This window comes from Epinephelus lanceolatus, chromosome 23 (assembly GCF_041903045.1).
Source record: "Epinephelus lanceolatus isolate andai-2023 chromosome 23, ASM4190304v1, whole genome shotgun sequence".
Lineage (NCBI taxonomy): Eukaryota > Metazoa > Chordata > Actinopteri > Perciformes > Serranidae > Epinephelus > Epinephelus lanceolatus.
The window spans coordinates 13,371,307-13,389,208 of NC_135756.1; positions in this window are offsets into that span (position 1 = coordinate 13,371,307).

Here is a 17,902-nt window from a genome sequence, read left to right on the forward strand (position 1 = left end):
ACACAAATAACACACACAAACTGTGCTGTCATTCTGTGGGCTGTAACTGCACTGGATGATGGGTCTTTCTTTCTCCCACTGTCTGCCTCTCCATTTATATCTCGCTCCAAGACCAATGCATCCATCCATCACTGACCTCCCTCCTCGCCGTCTTCTACTCTGTCACTTTCTCAGCCAACATGCAATAAGTCCAGCACCCTAGTGTCGGTGAAATGGAAAAGCACTTCAGCAAATGCAGTTTTGAACATCATGTGTGTATGTGCATGCATGTGGGATGGTGGGGGGAGGGAAGCTAAAAGAGAGGGAGATTCACCCGGTTCCTTTTCCATTATCGCCTCATTACAAAACTCGGGGGTTCTCCGAGTATGCGGATGAACCGCAGCGAGTATTCCATTTGAAAATGGAACTTATGCCCTGACACAGACTACAAATTATTCTGCAGATTCTCATCACTGCTGTCTGGCAGCCACGTGTGAACCAGTGAACTCTGGCCTGTTGGACTAGTTCACATTCCTGGCTTGTTTCAGGATGCTCCAAAGTTTGAGCCGTGCAGGAAAAACAAAAAACACAACAAGCTAATAATGCCCCAGTCTAGTTAGGACACAACTGTGTACACAGTTTATATCGATAGACCTGTATGTTCTGATGCAGTAGTCTTATTTAGATGAACTGTGCAATATAGTCTTCTGTTATGTGTCTGTCCAGGTGTGTTCGGAGTTATGAGCCACTTGCTAATTCACTTACCAACCCAATGGCCAGAAAAAATGATGGCATTGAATTAGGGATGTCAACGCTTAACTGTTTATCAGTATTCTCAGTGGATAAACATTAATCGGTCAATGGCAGAGAATAGTTTTGACCAGCCATGCATGTCAGTCTACAGGGTAATTTTGATGCTCTTCAATTCTCTGCGCTGTGCTGTTTCTGCTTGTTATTGCGTCTAGCTGGCTTTAAGGTTAAAATGTAAATCTCATGACGGAGTTGATGTAAAAAAAGGTAAAATATATATGACTGCAGAGGTTGAAGCTGCGAAGGTTTTGCTTCCTTGTTTACTTTACTGCATTTCTGTGACGGAACTAATATTCATCGTCAAGTGTGCTGCTACGGTGGAATTAGCTGTGGGACCATGTATAATGCAGTGTTGAGAATGTCTTGCTAGGCTAGACTTTAAGTTTGTCAATGTCTGAGGCCGAAGTGGATGGCCCGAAAGATGGTCAGAGAGATGTTTAAAGGACTTGAAGAAGAAACTCCAACAAGGTTTTTTATTTTGCTTTGTTTCTCATGATTGTGCTGACCGCCATTTTGTTTTCTTTTTTGCAATGTTACACTTTGTATACTGTATTGATGCATTCTCTGGTATCTTTATTCTTAAAAATAGTTTACATGGCGTGACACGAATGAGACGCTTCAGAGACAGAAATGCCCGAATAAACGCCTGTTTGAGAGAACTGACCTACAGTCAGGTCCATAATTATTTGGACAATGATACAGTTGTCGTCATTTTGGCTCTGTACACCACCACAATGGGTTTTAAATGAAACAATGAATACCTGCTTAAAGTGCAGACTCTCAGCTTTCATTTAAGGCTTTTTTCAAAAATGTAGTATGAACCGTGTAGGAATGACAACCATTTCTTCACACAGTCCCCCAACTTTAAGGGCTCATAAGTATTTGGACAAACTAACATAATCATTAATTAAACAGTCAGTTTTAATACTTGGTTGCAAATCCTTTACAGTCAATGACTGCCTGAAGTGTTGGACACATAGGCATCATCAGATGCTGGGTTTCTTCCCTGGTGATGCTCTGCCAGCCCTTTACTGCAGCCGTCTGCACTTCCTGCTTGTGTTTTGGGTGTTTTGCCCTCAGTTTTGGCTTCAGCAAGAGAAACGCATGTTCAGTTGGATTCAGGTCAGATGATATGACTTGGCCATTACAGAACATTCCACTTCTTTGCCTTAAAAATGTCTTTGGTTGCTTTTGCAGTATGCTTCAGGTCATTGTCCAACTGCACTGTGAAGCATCGTCCAATGAGTTTTGAAGCATTTGGTTGAATCTGAGCAGATAATGTAGCCCCAAACACTTCAGAATTCATCCTGCTGCTCTTGTAAGCAAGACAAGACTTCACTAGAATAAATACAGAGGGTTTATCACAAGATGCAAACCATTGGTTAGCCTTGAAAATGGAAGGCCAGATTAGAGTTTGTCAAAAACCATCTAAAAAGCCTGTACAGTTGTGGAACAGCATACTATGGACAGATAAAACAAAGATCAACTACCAGAATGATGGGAAGACAAGAGAAGGAAGAAGGGAAGGAACTGCTCATGATCCAAAACACACCACCTCATCAGTGAAGCATGGTGGAGGTACTGTTATGTCATGGCCATGTATGGCTGCCAGTGGAACTGGTTCTCTTGTATTTATTGATGATGTGACTGCTGACAAGAGCAGCAGGATGAAAGCTGAAGTGTTTGGGGCACCATTATCTGCTCAGATTCAACCAAATGCTTCAAAACTCATTGGACGATGCTTCACAGTGCAGTTGGACATTGACCTGAAGCATACTGCAAAAGCAACCAAAGACATTTTTAAAGCAAAGAAGTGGAATGTTCTGCAATGGCCAAGTCATATCATCTGACCTGAATCCAATTGAGCATGCGTTTCTCTTGCTGAAGCCAAAACTGAGGGCAAAACACCCAAAACACAAGCAGGAAGTGCAGACGGCTGCAGTAAAGGGCTGGCAGAGCATCACCAGGGAAGAAACCCAGCATCTGATGATGCCTATGTGTCCAACACTTCAGGCAGTCATTGACTGCAAAGGATTTGCAACCAAGTATTAAAACTGATTGTTTAATTAATGATTATGTTAGTTTGTCCAAATACTTATGAGCCCTTAAAGTTGGGGGACTGTGTGAAGAAATGGTTGTCATTCCTACACGGTTCATACTACATTTTTGAAAAAAGCCTTAAATGAAAGCTGAGAGTCTGCACTTTAAGCAGGTATTCATTGTTTCATTTAAAACCCATTGTGGTGGTGTACAGAGCCAAAATGACGACAACTGTATCATTGTCCAAATAATTATGGACCTAACTGTATGTCTGTGTTGTTGTGAAAGGAGCAACACCTACATGTATCTGCAAACCATGGATACATTACATTTGCACATTATTATGTTGCAGATACATTGAAACTGTATGTTTCAATGCTGCTGTTGTAATTGTATGGTTAGTTTTAGGTACAAAATCCACTTGAATATGGTTTGGAAAACATCATGTTTTGGCTTAAAATATCAATCCAAGTCTTTGTAAAAATCAACAGCTTTTCATGGCACCATATCTGTCGATGGTTTGCTAGAAATGCACCCATGATTGGAGCCTGATTTGCTAGAATACAACTGGTTTTGTTGTGTGTTGGTCTTGAACAGTGGTCTGAAACTTGGCAGCCATCTACTCTAGGTGACACACCATCCATTATCTGAAAAAAATCCTGATGACAGTGCTCATATCACTTTAGAAATGTTAGAAATGTTGATATGATATGTATTAAACCTATTCATAAAACATAAAATGCCAACATGTTTTCTGGCGACTGGGCTGTCACTTACTCACAAGTCACTTTATTACTTTGGCCACATTGTCGGCAAGATGGTGAATATTTATATTCTTGATAGTTGTGCGGAAGGTACAACATCAGGCAAATTGGCATAGTTGGCAGTATTTTGATGATTTGTATGTGTATTTATTTTGTTGTTAATGATCACACCCTTATTTTAACGCTGATATTATGAACAGCATGTTCCATTGGTCGCAGTTTTCAGCCAGATATTTTACACCCTCTATTAGCTCTGTGCTTATTTATTTCCAGGTTGTGTCTATTCATTTCTGTGGTAAAGACCCAATTTTCCCCACAGGGATCATTAGAGTTTAATTTAATCTCATCACATACCGCCATTTAGAACCAAGGTATTTAGTCCTAAACCGTTTTGGGCTCATCACATGTTCTTCAATTGTAATAAGCAGTGTGGGATAAACACAGTGAACCGATTGCCATCCCAGAAACAAAAGCTGAGCCATTTTACTACGTGCTAAATAATCATGGACTTACAAAAAGTGCTGCACATTTTAAACTTAAAGAGAAACCCTCTCTCCAACCCAGGTGCTCTTGCTCACACCCAAAGTACAACTGATTTTACCACCTGGACTGCCTTTCTTTACACGCTCGACTGGAAGCAGCAGGAGGACCAGAACGTAGGAGGTAGAGTGGGAGAAAGACAAGGAATAATACAAAAGACAGCGAGTTAAAGTGCACAACTGCAAGAGAGAGCAAAGAGCGAGATAACTGCGAGATAAAGACAACTGAAAAGGGTGCTGGAGACGGACAGTAAGGGAAAGTGATGGAGGAGCATATAGCTAGCAGAGTGGAGCAAAGATAAGGACGGAGACAGACAGTGAGGGGGTGAGGAAGAGTGAGTGAAGCAGGCTGGTATGGAGGGCGGCGGAAAAAAAATAGGGAAGGAAAGAGGGAGGGTCGAACAGTGAAATTCTGGTTGGGTCAGAAACATTTGACATGGGGGGTGGAGGGAGTGGGGGGTGGCTGTGTGGAGTTAGCAGGTGATTTATAGGTAGGTGACTGGCCGGGTGCTCACAGTCAAAAGCCTTATTCATTCCTCCCCTAATCTAGCTCACCCCAGCCAGACGTGCTTAAGATAATGGGCACAGCTAGCTGTCTGCAAGGCCACCGGCACCGACTCAGCCAGGCGAGACCACTGCATATCGAGAGCAGGGGAGGAGGCATGAGACTCATTTGAATAAAAAACATGAGAATACATGTTTCAAGATTGTTTTTTAAAATCTGAAAATGCCTAAAACTCTCCATATGAATGTCATTTACATGTACGAGTGCAGCCACCACAGATTTTTAAAGGCGTTCGGATGCGTGTATGGAATGTGTTTTGTGCAGTCGGGAGGTAACAGCTGGAAAGACGACCAGAGAGGTGATCAAGGAGAATGGCTCAGGAGAGAGGGAACCAATTTGAAGAATGGGGGTTTAGACAGAGGAGGGAGAGTGAGTGATAGCAGGCAGGAGTGAGAGGGAGAAATTGAAGGCGGATAGATAATCAGAGTTGGAAGAGGAGTCATCATCGGAGAAAAAGGTTGCTCAGAGATGAATGCAGTGGGAATTTGCAGTTAGAGATGCATACAGAGAGTAGAAAGTCGCAGCCTAACTCCAGAGCTGTGATCCCCTGAGTGATGATTCTCTGGGTTTTTTTTATTCGGGCCTTTCACTGTAGTTCGGCGCGGATATTTTCACCTGATTGAAGAGGTTGGTAAAAAAAAGTCCCACTGTTTTTCCTCTTTGCTCTCTTTCCTCCCCCTTTTTTTCCTTCTTGCTCTTCCATTTGTCCTCTTGTTTGTTTGATTTGCTTCCTGCCAGAAGGAGAGACAATATTCTGGATGAGCCCAGTGCTGATAAATTGATGCCAGCGGCCGCCCTGTAGTGCAGACTCTTGTTTGGAGTGGCAGATCATTTTATGCCACAGAGTGTGTGAGAGGAGGAGAGACAGACAGAGAGAGACACACACACAGAGACACAGAGACACAGAGAGAGATGTTGGCTGCCTGTCTGTCCTTGCTTGTGGCATCTGTGATTGCAACAGTGAGCCATTTGCATCGATCCATTTCGGAGAAAGTCTGGCATCTGGGTGGTTACGTCGTCCAAAAAGGGCTGGGGAGGCCAACCACACATGTACACACATACTATGGAAGCATAGTAAACATACAGTACAGTACAATACACACACATCTTTGTATTCCCTTTTAATGACAAAAACTTTCCTTAAACCAATTAATTCATTTGATATTCCTATGAACCCAGCATTTTTTTCCCCCCATTTTTAACAGGCTGCGGCAGACAATAATGGATCTTCAATTTGGGGCTCGCAGTCAGAGATGAAGCTTGGTATTTCGATTACTTTGATTTCAGAAGGCCAGAACAATACCACTGTCTGAATATTATTTATTGCACAGCAGTGCTCATTATACAGATTCTCAAGTGAAAAATAACAGTCTTTTCACAACAATGGAGCCGACACTAAATTTGCGCCTCCATTGTCTTCTTAATTATGACTTAACACAATTAACAAGTAGAGATTGCATTAACACGGCGCCGCTGTGTCGACAAATTATTGAGCTTAATCATTTGTAGCTGTGTGTGATTCATATTTCATAAAGTCTGATTTACACATTTCATAAAGCATGTGTGGGAACATATTTAGGTATTTGCATATAAACCGCTGTATTAATTTGTAGATATCTTATTAATTGCCTTACAGGCATTTGTGAGGTCAGTAAAAGATGGAAATTGCACATTATTTAGTGCAAATCTATTCTTTTGTTTTGTCAATTTTCTTTCTTCAAATAGAAAAAGTAAACAGCACAGTATACTACATACTAACACAAAAAAAGGACTACGTCAAAGTAAAAAGAAAAATAAAATAGATGGAGGGATTATGTGTATCTTTAGTGAGATGAGGGTCTAGAGGATGAGCTTCACAAAATAAAGCATAGTTTAAGCCAGTGGTTCCCAACTAGTGGGTTGTGGTCCAAAAGTGGGTCGTGGGTCAACTTGTGGGTCTGTCGCGTGAAGCCATTTGGCTCATAATGACCTCTCCCCATACATGTACATTGTGTAACAGATCGTAAATCAGTGGACACATTGTTTTTTATTTTTGAGTGTCACAACCCCCCCAAACTGACATGTTTCACTATCGTGATTTTATCCTTCCTGTCTGATAACAGGGCCTCACTTGTCGCCTCACAGCAAGAGGGTTCCTGGTTCGAACCCAGAGTGGGGGACATGTTCTGTCCTTGTCACCGTGGGTTTTCTCTGGGTACTCCAGCTTCCTCCCACAGTCCAAAGACATGCAGGTTAATTGGTGACTCTAAATTGTCCGTAGGTGTGAATGTGAGTGTGAATGGTTGTCTGTCTCTATGTGTCAGCCCTGTGATAGTCTGGTGACCTGTCCAGGGTGTACCCTGCCTCTCGCCCAATGTCAGCTGGGATAGGCCTTAGCCCCCCCTGTGATCCCTAACAGAATAAGCGGTTACAGAATATGAATGAATGGTCAATAACATTTCTAAAATGTCTGGAAAGGCTGCACATTAAGTCATTTTATCACAGTTTATTGTGACTAAACTGGAAGTTAGCCACTCAGCCAGCAGAAGTTTCTGGTGTGCCAGCTGTGTGGGCCCATGGATGCAGAAGTTTTGGGTAGTTTTTTTCTCAGAAATGAAATCTTTTTGGCTTCATGTGCCACTGAGCAACTTTGATAGGAATGAACGGGACCTAACCTTAAACGCTGTATCCAGTACAATTTATAAACTTGAGTAAGATCAGATGCAGCTCTCTCCATTGAGATTGTCTCTCCAAATGTACTCTTTTCAAATTTTGAGAGACTGGTAGGTGATACTGGAGTAATATTTTACAATAATATAGTCTGCATTGACCCAAATCCAAATGATAAAGACATAACTGATTACTGCCCAAAAGATAAACAAGCACAATAGCTGCAACCACATACATAAATACATCCACACGGTGCACCTTTTTGCCAGTTGCATGACCAGTTAATAAGCTGTATTTTGGCTCATGACCCCTCTTTCCACAAAATCTTGTGGAAGTCTGTGAATCCATTTAGAAGTTAGGCACTCGCTTACTATAGGCCACTCCTGTTGCCCCCCCTTTTTAGCCAGTTGGCATTAAGACAAACACACACCTTCACACATACAAACACTTGACATCCGTGCCAAATTTAAGTCTCCTAGGGCAAAAACTGTGGCTGCCAAAGGTTGGTGAAATTTTGTGGAGCTACCGACGAAGTGAACTGTAGAGCTTCTGGTCGCAGCTAAAAATGTTACTCAGTGTTGTCAGCTTTATTCAAGCTTTGCTCTTTCTAGACTGAGTGTAGTAAGGAAGACTGTAAGAGACACTTTTTCATTGTCTCTTCTGCCAAAAACCTGGCAGTATTTTGAAGGGCTTCCTGCTTCTGTGTCATGCATTATTAAAAGCACATCTCATTGAGTACCATCCCGTAGGGTCCACTTATAAAGCTCTGTGTCTTTAAGTATTACCAAAGAAGCAATCAGGAAATTGTTTAGGGTAAAGGTTTAATCTGACATGCCAATTTTTACAATCCGACCCAAAAAGAACCTTTTTAGGAACTCACACGGCGATAAACAACATAGAAAGGCACTTCCTAACTTTTACAATATAATGTAGTTAAAGTGTGGCTACCTGGAGTCAGAGAAAGTTCTTTACAAAGTCACTACATTGTAAAAAAAAAAAAACCCTCAATAAAAACCTCACCACCGTCCCACTACTCAAGCTTGATAAGTCAGCAATTCACGTGGCTTAAAGAACAAGAAGAGGCTGCGGGATATATGGGCAAAAACAAAGTGCAACGTTTTCCTCCTGTGTGAGAGAAAGGGAAAAGTTTTCTTCTTTCCCCTTATGGATTATTTTTATATTTTGGAGAGAGATGAGATCTTTCGTATGGTCCCAGTGTGCTGTTCTTTTAGTGTAGGAACAAGGCCTTCTGACTGTCCAGTTATGTACTCTCTACCTTCTTCACACAGATTTGGCTTGCTACAGTGAGTTTAATAGGTTTCTGAGAGAGGTCAAGACAGCAAAAGTTATAAAAGAGTTAGTGTGCAGACCGTTCTTGTATTCCTTGTTAGGTTTAGGGAAAGATCATGGATGAGATTTCATACTTAGTTAAGATAAGGGGACCTTTGGCGTCTTTGTTACAATAATTAACCTATAGTTATGAAACAGTCGTGATCATGCTTTCAAAAAGACAGTGCTGATTGTGAAACAGTCTGAGGCTTTGTTGGTCTGTGCGTCTACCCCAACTTCCTTCCTGTGCGGACTTAGTCTGTTATTAACCAGGGTTCCCACAAATTGAAAAAGCTGGAATTTTACATTTTCCAGACCTGAAAAAGTCATGTTATTAATTAAAATGATTGGAAGTTTTGGAAAAGTCATGGAATTTTGTTGTATATAAGAAAATTGTTAAAGTAATTTTGCATGGATGTCAACAACGTAGCTCTAATATGCATCAGTGTGTGACATTTTGTTTGCCATTGTGAATCTTTAGTAATTTTCTACCTGGGTTCGTCTCTCTCTTCCTGTACGCCAGCTAGCTGAAATTATGGATGCTTCTCAAAGTCAAGGAAGGATCCTTAAACAGCTGAATTTCAAGGAGGCTTTGTCATCAAATCTCGCTGGATGACTGTTCCAATGTCAAGGATCCTATGAATTCTACCAAAGACCAAGTCCTTCCCTCAGAGAATTTTCAAGGATACATGGGTGTATCCTCAGTGGGCATGAAGTACGCACAATTCTTTGTGCACTATTTGCCAGAATTGAAGGAAGGTGGGGCCTCTTCAGTGACGCACACTGGGCTCTCGCTTCCCTGTTTCAATGCGTGGTCATGGAATGCTAGGAAGGAGTCTTGCCTAGCCTCTGTAGGACTTGACTTTGGGGGAAGCATCCTTGGCTTTGAGAAGCACCGTATATTTTAACAGATTTTCTATCTTAAATGGTTGAAAATTGCCGTAAGTGTGCCAAGAAAAAAAATTCTTTAAGTTATGGAAAAGTTTGGAAATTTTGTCCATGGAAATGTGTGGGAAACCTGAACAATGTTATCATACAGTAGGGCTGACCTGAATGCTTTGAAGCTTCAAAACTTCAATTGTTGTCATTTAAGTCAACGTCCACACCGATATTTTAAGGTAACATTTTTTGTTTTGTTTTTCACCAGTAAACTGGTGCAAAAAAGTGAAAGGACGTGGCAAGTGTCAGACATGAATGAGGCCAGTGTCCTCAACGCAGTTATTGACCCCCATGTCGTACAGTTAAATTAGCTGTCTTACGAGGAAAAGGAACAGGTGAGACACTTATCTGCGGCTGGCACTTGCTTTGCATCTATTTATGCAGCCCGTCTGCACTGTGTACCAAGTTATTAATAACTTACAGAAACATTGTGTGCAATAGTCCACCTTCCACCTTCTATTCCCTCTTTCTGTCACTCTTTCTCATACAAATGCATGCATCTTAAAGTTAGGTTGGATTTTGACTTTGGATATTCTCAGGTAATTATTACTGACGCTTTAAAGCCCACAAAATGGTATTCAGGACAGTGCTACCTTACATTATTTACTTTCCTCTCGTCATAATCACTACAGCCACTAGAGGGCTTTGTTAAGTAACGTAAACATGTCTTTTCGGGCCACTTGCTGAAACAACAGATGCTGTCATTCTTCTTTGGAGGAGAGTGTCAGCACCTCACAGATCACTTAGTTCAAACCTCATATTGACCCTGGTTTAAACCACAGGAGTATCCGCCTTCCTCAGCTGACGCAAACAGCTGCTCAATGAAAGCCATTGCACCAAAAGGCCCGAGGCAATGTTCATCAAGTCAGTCACTTCAGAGCAATGAAAAAGGAGGCTAGGAACATGTCCTCAAGCATCACACTGTGTTGTAAGTGCGTGGGGTAGCAGCTGAAGTTATTGTTTTTGTCGGCCTCTCGCAGTGTATTTGACACTTTCAAATCTCAGACACAGACAAAATATGGAGTGACATATTGGCAGATTTTGTCTTAATAAACTGTAGAAATAGGCAAGTCATTATTCAAGTTGTGTTTTCACAATTGTTGGTGAGTTACCAGCTGCGGGGGGGGGGGTGACAGGACAGCAGTCTAAATTGGTGATAAGTGGTGTTACAGCCTCTCCAATTCAGGAGTGGTTCTTCCTTCATTTCTTCAAACTATCCTTTTATTCATTGGTTTATGCATACTACTTTGATCTACTTCTTTATGATGAATGGTCTTTAGGGTCAATAAATCTCTGTCTTAGTGGCGTTCAGACTGGCAACAACCATGTGTTAACAAATACAAGGGGTTAAGTTCATTGTGGTGTGCTGTTTTTTGTACAGGTGACACCATACGTGATCCAGGAAGTCCAATTTGAGTAACAGATCCTTAATTAAATCGTCTTGATAGGTAATATAAAACCGGACTTATGATAAATAATAAACGCCATGATTTTCCTGAATATTGTTGTCACGTTTGATCCGTGTTTGGTGCAGGAAGAAACGATAAAAACGGGCCGTTCGGCCTGACGAAAGTGCTGAAGGCAACAACAGCAAAAAAAACAAAAACGACACCCCCTTTCCTATTGGTTGAAAAATGCACCACGTCAACTAATCACAAAATTGTATGGCAACACACATCATTTGTTGCTGGGGAAGAGGGGAAAGTTGTGGGAGTGACGGCAGCGAGAGAGCGATCGCGATCATAGATAGAGTTGGGATTTGTGACATTTAGTGGGTGTTTGGAGTGTATAGGTAGTGTGTGGTGTAGTGTGTTTTAGAAGAGGAGAGAGGAAAATGAGCCTCCGACGACCGCACTGAGTGGTACTCAGAGGTCCACACAGAGGAGTGGACGGTGTGGCAGGGCACGCCCACCAGGTCCGGATCTCCGCTGCTCCAGGAGGAGTATCACTCCTCCTGTGTCCTCCTGTTGTGTCCTCCTCCTGTAGTGTGTTGTGGTGGACAGGAACTGTTTTTCAGAGTGGCACAAATAATTTGTGTGGCATCTGATTGTTTTGTAAATAGTTGTTCAAAAAATGCCTGAGGCATTGCTTGCATTTTAATGTAAATAGTTATATATAACGTTGTTGTTTGCTAAATTAGGACATAGGGTTTTGAAGTTTACAATTTATATTTCTATTCTAAGTTCCAAAAATGGTTCGTTAGACATGTTTGTAGTTTTCACAGTAAAAAAATCAAACTTTTTCCTACTCGGATATTATGTTTTTTGTGTGATTTTAGGTCCAGTGTGTTAATATAGTATGTCAAAATGGAAAAATAACTGTAAAGTCACACAGGTGAGGTTGTGCTGAAAAGAATGATACCAAACAAGGCAAGGTAAACAGTTTTTTAAGGTGAAATTTAAAGGTAAAATGAAAAGTAGTCAAAAACAGCCAATTATCCCCTAGACCCCAGAGGGTTTTAAAAAGTGGTACAAAGTTTGAAGTTTGCACTTTCCACACAAAATGAAACGGGGACTCAGTGAGGCTGTGTGTTGGTGCTACGTCGTCTCAAATCGGTCACGTGATTTTGACGCACCAGCGCAGTTGTGGACTGCAGAGGGTTAAGTTTAAAGATGTTTTCACAGTGGCAACTATTTTATCTTTCATTATGACAGTTGCGAGGTTAACTGTAGAAATAAAGCCTTCAGTAATGGTCTACCAAGAATTCCACCAAGAATTCCACCAGGACTGTGTGTTTGCATGTATGAAGTTGCCAACACAGATCTATGTGGGAGACGTTGCATTGTGTTATTGTGAAAGTTGAGTTCAGCTTTCTTTGCTTCCCCCCCAATCTGGAAACAGATGGTTTGCAGTTGGTTACTTAGCTACAAAAAATAATGTGTAGGAAAGAACAGCAATAGCAATGGTAAAACCAGAGATGTCTCTTCTTTTAGAAATAGAATAGAAAAAAGCATATTAAATACACATATTTCATTTCCATTATTTTAAGTAAATATACTAGTTATGTCCAGTAATTGTCCAGTTTGCCCATATTTTCTTCCTGTGTAAAGGAGCTGCGTAACATCTGATTGTCAATTCCATTGTGGAGGACATCAAAAAGTTTTAATGTTGGCTGGTACTTTCTGCCAGCCTCATCTAATGTTACCGTCCTGCTTTCGTGCACAAAAGGTATGTAGGCCTAGCTTTAATGTTTTGGCTTGCCTTGTCATGACCGATAAGACCTATTCAGGAAGTGAACGTGGGTGTCAGTGTTGTAGTTGTTTTCAAAAGTCTCTGTTTCTGCCCCTTTAGACTAAAACCTAAACTTTTCAAACATCTTTAACTCTCCGTTTTAAGGGTTAGAAGATGTCGGAATCATGTGGACACTAGATGTAAATGTAGTGATAGTTATGTGTTTTAAAACTAAAATGTATTCGTGTAGATGTAGCCTAAAACACCTGACCCCAGCAACCACTTTGTACAGTGTTATATAACCTTCTGTTGGGGGTTTCTTTGCCTCTACATCACCCTTTATAATTGTGCCAGAGTATTATCCCATACGTACCACAACAGTCTATTCTCAGCCTCCGAGTGGTTTTATTGCAGCAGCTGGGTTTCAGTTTCTTCCCTGACTTGATCAAGCACTGTTCATTCACTTCCTGAAGTCAGACTTTGTAGGGTGAATATGATCGTCAATCTTGAAGCAGAAACCACTTTCTATAATCTTCTTTCTTCCCTCTGAGACACAGTACAGTAGCTGCAGTATTTGTGCTTCTCCATATTCATTGTCAGGCCAGCGTTTCTCCTGCTGGATATCCCATCATTTAATGTATGTTGAAGGCTCGTGTATCAGCCTTTAATGGGAAAGCAATATGCTCACCTTATTTACACATATAGTGACAAGCGTTTGGTTTTACAGAACACTACAAAGCTTTTATTTAGCTTACATTTAATGCATATATGATATGTGTCAGTGCCCATCAAATGTATGCACGGCTCATATCTCATCTGGAGAGTGCTCACTGTTGACGTTTCTCCCAAGCTATGAATAAATCCTTTCAAGTGTCACCCGTACTTCTTTAAACATTATCTTTACTCAAATGAACGTTTTGTAATTTCTGGAGCGTGATTTCTTTTTTTTTCCCCTCTGAGGTGGCCATTGTTCGCTCAACACTGCCAAACAATTGCTGTGTCATGGACGTGTCAGACTACTCCTCTCTCCATTAGCCTCACATGCCAACACCTCTCAGCATGGTTTTTACCAACTGTATCCAAATTAGCTTTTTAGATCTCATCTTTGTTCTTCCCCTGATTTATGATTTGAAGAAAAGCTTGGTTATGAGTGTGAGTAAGCCGTGCTATGAAGGCAGTGAATCTGAGATGTGTTTTTTTGTTAATAATAAACTTTAGAGGAGAGGATTTGATGATTAGCGAGCACCCCGTGGAGCAAAAGCTGACACACTAGACAAAAGCAAAGATGCATTAGGTCTATATCCAGACGAGTCAGCTGAGGAGCTTTTGTACCTCTTTTTTTTCCTCTCCTCATTTTTCTGCTTCATTATGAGAGACTAATTTTCTGCATCCCCGTGAAAGGGAGAGGCTTGATGCAGATGGGGCCTTGTTTGATGGCGAGCCACGAAGCTCCATGAAGTCATTTCAGAAGTTTTTCTTCCTTGGCATCCTTATCACAGGAAGACAAGGGTGATAGAAGAACAGGGAAGAAACTGAATAAGATTAGCCATTCTATAATGGACTTAGACTGGGTATCATGGACTTTAGGGTCATGCCACTTGTTCAACACACAGAGGACAATGTCACCTTTTCAAGGAAGTAAAAAGATTAAAAGTGACTCACAGTTTCTCGCTTAAAACAATGTATATGCTACAGACTATACTTTAGAAATCACTGCTATTGTTACAATAAATGTGCTGCAGGGAGAGCTATTTCAGCCTGTTTTGAAGTAAAATAACAACATTCATTTGAATGTTAAAGATGTGGTTCTGCTTTCACTGACAGGTCAGTCCGCTCAGTTTTAACCAGCATACGATTCCACAATGCTAATTTACATAATCATATCATTTACATCCCGGCTTACATACACCGGCTTATTTTTAGCCGAAGCATTTCCTCTCATCCCTTTCTCCACAATTAGAAGAGCAAGTAAAATAAATGCATTTACTGTATAAGTATCTCTTTCTGGGTCACAGATAAAAAGTGATGGTGGCCAATTAAATAAGATGTGTTTTTTTGGATTACTGCTCCTTCGACGTAAAAACTGTTGAATATAACCATAAAAAGATTCCACCGGAGAAAAAGAGCAACGGAGACTGTTTCAGGTCTGGCTGAGTCGACGCTCCACATTTAGCAGAAGTGATACGTTTTAATTAATTTGATTAATCTCATTAATTTTTACCTTAAGGCTCTTTATCAGCTGGCTGCAAAACGGAATCTGACATCAGACTTATCAGGTGTGTCATTAAGGAGATCATTTTAGGAGGGAAATGATTAATCATGGAAATTACAAGAATAGGGCACAGATGAAGATGTGGTGTGTGTCAGCGTGAGATTAGGTGTGTTTAACCAGTTGGTAATGACATTTTATATACAAGTAACTTGAAAAAGCAAGTGCATTTTCGAGGGGAATGTGATGCTCAGGGAATTATGTTTTCTTTTAACACATTGAGGAAATGTTGCTAATAGGGATGTCAGCGGTGAACCATTGATCTGTTAATCGCTGAGAATATTTTTGAGTGGTTAAGCATGTCAGTCTATAGGTTGATTTCTGCACCGAGCACCACCCGGGGCTGGTAGTAGCTAGCTAGTGGCACTGCTCATTCCATGATTACTGCTAGTAACGGCGTACTAACCAAACAGTGTTGCTCTCGTGGTGAATAAGCGGCTCAGTTTTGAGCCACAAACCCCTTTTAGCACTGTCAACTACAGTTAGCTCGGTTATCACAGTTAGCAGTGTAAGCTGGGCAGTGGTGCTAACATAGTAAATAATGCTAAAGGGGTTGAGCAGCTCAAAATGAAGCTTCAAGCATTCAAGCTCAAGTTCTTTTGCCCTCTAAATGTGGTGTGTTTGGACAGGTGTGAACACAGCAATTGCACTCTGGTTTGCACCAAAACAACTGGTCACACACCTTCTTGAAGAGGTTGTCCAGTTCCAAACGAACTCTTGTGCGGTTCGTTAGTTTTAAGAACGTGTTCCGACCTTGATCTGAACCAACTGCAGTCACATGACACATTGTTTGGGTTAAACATGAGCATGTTACAGTCCTGGAGGATTATTAATGTGCACCTCCTCCTGTACTGCCTTAATATGCACATTCAGCACATCCAATGCATCAAAACATTGTTTTCTAGTTGGAGCCGCGCCTCATTTTCAAACTGTATGGTTTGACTAAAATGAACAATGACAGCAATATAGTCCACGATGAGCAGCGCTAAAATCAACCTGCGTAGTTGTCCCTCCATTGTGACATTAGAAAGTGTCACATTTATCTTGCAAGTGTACTCTTCTTCAACGTTTTGTTTACTACCTGGATTTTTCCCACATGGAAATTCTGACCAATCAAGAGCAGCTTTTTTGCGCAAGGCATTTGATCAGGTCGGCTTGCAAATGCTGTCGTGAGAACGTGAACCAACTCGAGGCAACTTTGTAACAGAATGAGTCCCTGATTCGGACCAAAGCAAGCAAACTCTAGGTCTGGAAGCACCCCAAGACAGCAGTCTCTACACAAATCTGGAATTCTGGTGTCAGTCCTGTACTTACATATGTCTGCCATTTATAATGAACACCTCCCTGTGAATCTACTGCAGTACATTTATGTAGTGTTTCATTAACTCAAAGTAATGTTGTCTCTGAACATAATCCAGGCAGCCATTACATAGTCTCCACAACAGAATTCTGAAAATAATTTAGTAGTATACAACCATTTCTAGGAGACAGGGTTGGTTTTATAGAAAGAGAGATGGATAATCTCAAATATTTATTGGCCAGTTTACTACTGTTTGCTGGGATAAATGTAAACATGCCCAAGGTCTACCACTGCTGCGGGTTGAATGGTGCAGCGTTGCACCATGTCCTATTTTCAGACACATAGTGAGTATTATTATTATCACAACCATGGCATCCTTCACAACCCAAGGGGCTCCCATTTTGTCACAGGTACACAGCACATTCCATTACCTCCCTCAGTGGCGGCACAAACACACTATCCACGTTTCCCCATAGAGCACGTTGGCGGTGCGTTAGCCTGCCTGAGTGTAACCTAGCCGGCCCGCTATCGCTCGTCTCATCCGTTACACTCTGCTCCCATTCAATCAGAGCCCCCACGCCTCAGAGGAGCTGCAGATAAAATTCTCATTATCTTAGCTCACAGAATTAAAGGGACCAGGACTGAGTTGGGCAGACAAACATACACACACTCACTCTCTCAAGAAGGCAAAATTGCACACAAAGAAGTACAGTAGACTGTTATCTCACTCCTTGCACACACACACATGCTCCAAACAGGGACTTCTAACTCATGCTGAGTCTCTTATCCTAATTTGTGCACCAAGGGAGGCTTTATTGCAACGCACAATTTGTTTCCATCTCAGTGCTCTCTTAAGGAAAGTCTGCTTCAAATAGATTGTTACAAAGATATCTGCAGTGGTGTACTTTCAGGGCTGTTTGTGTTTGTCTCTCTGTGTGTGTACTTGTGTGTGAGACCATTATCCAAATTTGTGTTCACAGCAGTTTTCACTGTGACACTGTACTCTGCTGTGAGCAAGTAATTTTGTGCTCCCTATCACCACCCATAAAACTATGCCGTTGCCAAAGTCTGTGAGACAGCGTGTTTGTGTATATGTGTGAATGAAATTCAGCCAACACTTTCTCTTTTTTTTTTCATTTTGCTTTATATGTGTCAGAGTATGGCTGTGAGGGAAAGTTAGTGATTTGAGATATCGTGCGTGCGCGGATGTCTCACATCGCGTCAGTGTTTACGAGACCAAATATCTGTATCGGTATCCGTTCAGCAGAGCCTGTGTGTGTGACCCGCAGAGCGAGCACGAGTTCCACACGTGTGCAAGTGTATCAGCTATGTGAGTGAGCGTCGCCGGGGGAAATTTTCTTCAGCACATGGAAACCCCATTGTTTATTCATGCTTTCTAAATTGAAGTGTGCATCCCTGTATTCTCCAGGCTGCGCTCTCTTGTGTATAACAGACAGTAGAGGAGGGAGCGAGAGGAGGGCGAAGGAGGGGAGGAGATAGAGAGTCCTCTTGAATCCGATTTCCTTTCTTTAAGGCCTACTCCAGTAA